This window comes from Pinus tabuliformis, chromosome J (assembly GCF_031772625.1).
Source record: "Pinus tabuliformis cultivar Carrire ecotype Pingquan chromosome J, CPIR1, whole genome shotgun sequence".
Taxonomy (NCBI): Eukaryota; Viridiplantae; Streptophyta; class Pinopsida; order Pinales; family Pinaceae; genus Pinus; species Pinus tabuliformis.
In genome coordinates, this window is record NC_142295.1 from 1,239,389,453 (window position 1) to 1,239,391,840 (window position 2,388).

Below are 2,388 nucleotides of genomic sequence, written 5' to 3' on the forward strand. Positions count from 1 at the left end.
GCATAGTAACACACAATAAACCCCAGTAACTATTGTTTTCACAGGCCCACTAATATTTTCTCCACGATTTTCTCCTCTACCTCTTAGACTTACAGCCTCTCAACTCCTCGATCATACAAAAGACTTTTACATTCATATTTATCCAAAACATATATTTTGACTCATTAATACATGACTTATCGTCTCAACTCCTCGATCATACAAAATACCTTTACATTCATATTTATCCAAAAAATACATTTTGACTCATTAATACATGACTTATCAAAACATTAAGACACAGTGTGGGCGATTTTACATAATAAATGATTTTCTGAACTTGCAGGTGTTGTGGAGTGTAGATAACACTAGCAAAGTGAATGTTTGTCCACACTTATTTACCAAACTTCATTAAATTTCCATTTTATCTTAAATGCTTGATGTGTGTGTTGCGGAATGGTTTGATGTGTTGTGGAATGGGGAACTCGTACTCCTGCTTAGAACTTCGCAACCTGCAAAAATCCATCTGACAAGTATGGATGCTATCATTGTGTTTAACGCGGTGGTTGGGATTAATTTTGCAACACTCCCCCTTAATCACAACTGTCTCTATTGACAATTCCCAAACAGTCTCTGTGATAAACAAAACTTTCACGTGCCAACGCCTTTGTGAAAATATCAACAAATTGTTCCTATGGCCTGTAGTGTTGCAACACAATTTCACCATTGTTAATAAACTCTCTAATAAAATGATATTTAGCATCAATGTGTTTGGTCCTCTTGTGAAAAACAAAGTTCTTTGATAGTGCAATTGCAGAGGTGTTGTTGCAGAAAATAATTGTTGTTCCCTCTTGGTCGTGGAATAAATCCCTCAACATCCTTCTCATCCAAACTCCTTAACACGTTGTTGCTGTTGTGGCGACATATTCAACTTTCGCTATTGATAATGACACTATTGGCTGCTTCTTGGAGGCCGATGGAATGGCTCCATAACCCAAATGAAAAACATATTCTGACGTGCTATTTCTATCATTGACACTTCCTGCCCAGTCACTATCAATGTAACCAACCAGCCTAAAATCATTTGTAGCAGTGTATAAAATACCATACTGTTTTATCCCATTGACATACCTTAGAATCATTTTCGTTGCTTTCCGATGCATCTCCTTGGGTGTCCCCATGAACCTCGACACAAAACTCACTGCATACATTATATCCAGCCCAGTGGCAATCAAATACATCAAGATACCCACCATACTTTTGTATAATGTCGGTTTGACATTGCTGTTGCAGTGTTCGTTTCTCAACTTCAACCCCATGAGAGTTGGAGTCGGTGTGGGCTTGTTGTTCGGCATATTAAACCTCTCCAGAAATGTTTGCTACATACTTTGCTTGGGAAATAAAATTACCATTTTCTGTTTATTCACTTCTATGCCCAAAGAATATGTTAACAACCCCAAGTAAGTCATTTCAAATTCACTTTTCATGACTTCTTTGAAATCAACGATTAGGAAATCATCACTGCCTATAAAAATCAAATCATCTACATATAAGACAACAATAAGAAGCTTATGATCTCTCTCTTTGATGCAGAGAGTAGGTTCACCGTTAGAATTGTCGAAGCCATTGTCCAACAAGTAAGCATCTATCCTGCTATACCATGCACGCGGTGCTTGCTCCAACCCATAAAGAGCTTTCCTCAACCTATACACATTGTCTTCTTTTCCTTCTACCTCATAACCAGGTGGTTGCGCAACATATACTTCCTCTTTCAACACTCCATCCAAGAATGTTGATTTTATGTCCATTTGATACACTTTTCATCTATGATGCGTGAAAATCGACACGATTGTACACACTGTCTTCATCCTCGTGACTACCACAAATTTCTCCACATAATCTCTTCCATGTTGTTGCTTGTATTCTTTGACAACTAGCCTTGCTTTATTCCTTTCAATCTTCCCCTCAATGTTTATCTTGGTCTTATAGACCCACTTCACTCCAATGACTTATTTTCCTTGCGGAAGGTCCACTAACTCCCATGTGTCATTCTTTTCTATAGCTTCTATCTTTTCCTCCAATGTCGCAAACCATTTTTTTTCTTTGACCGCGTCCTCAAAATGGCTTGGGTCATCTACATGACAAAACAATGCAAATAAGGAATTTAAACCAACACCACTATCAGCTTCATCTTGCTCATAAATTTCATTTAAATTTTTGAATTTTTGTCTTCTTATGCTTGTATAATATGGGCTTGACTTGTCACTTAGTGTTGCGCTTTGTGGCGTGCTTGGAGAAGCACTTGCTTGACTGCGTGACGTTGTCCTATTATTTGTTGACGATGTTACTTGTTGCCTGCTTTGTTGAGCTTGAATAGGAGTAGATGGAGTCATTGTTGAGGAATTTCTT

The 2,388-nt window shown here is 37.9% G+C and overlaps 1 pseudogene; it reads right to left on the reverse strand.

Annotated features, from left to right (window-relative positions):
- Positions 1-875: 875 nt before the first annotated feature.
- On the reverse strand, positions 876-1,334 carry LOC149231664 (secreted RxLR effector protein 161 pseudogene; annotated as a pseudogene).
- Between the last annotated feature and the right edge of the window lie 1,054 nt (positions 1,335-2,388).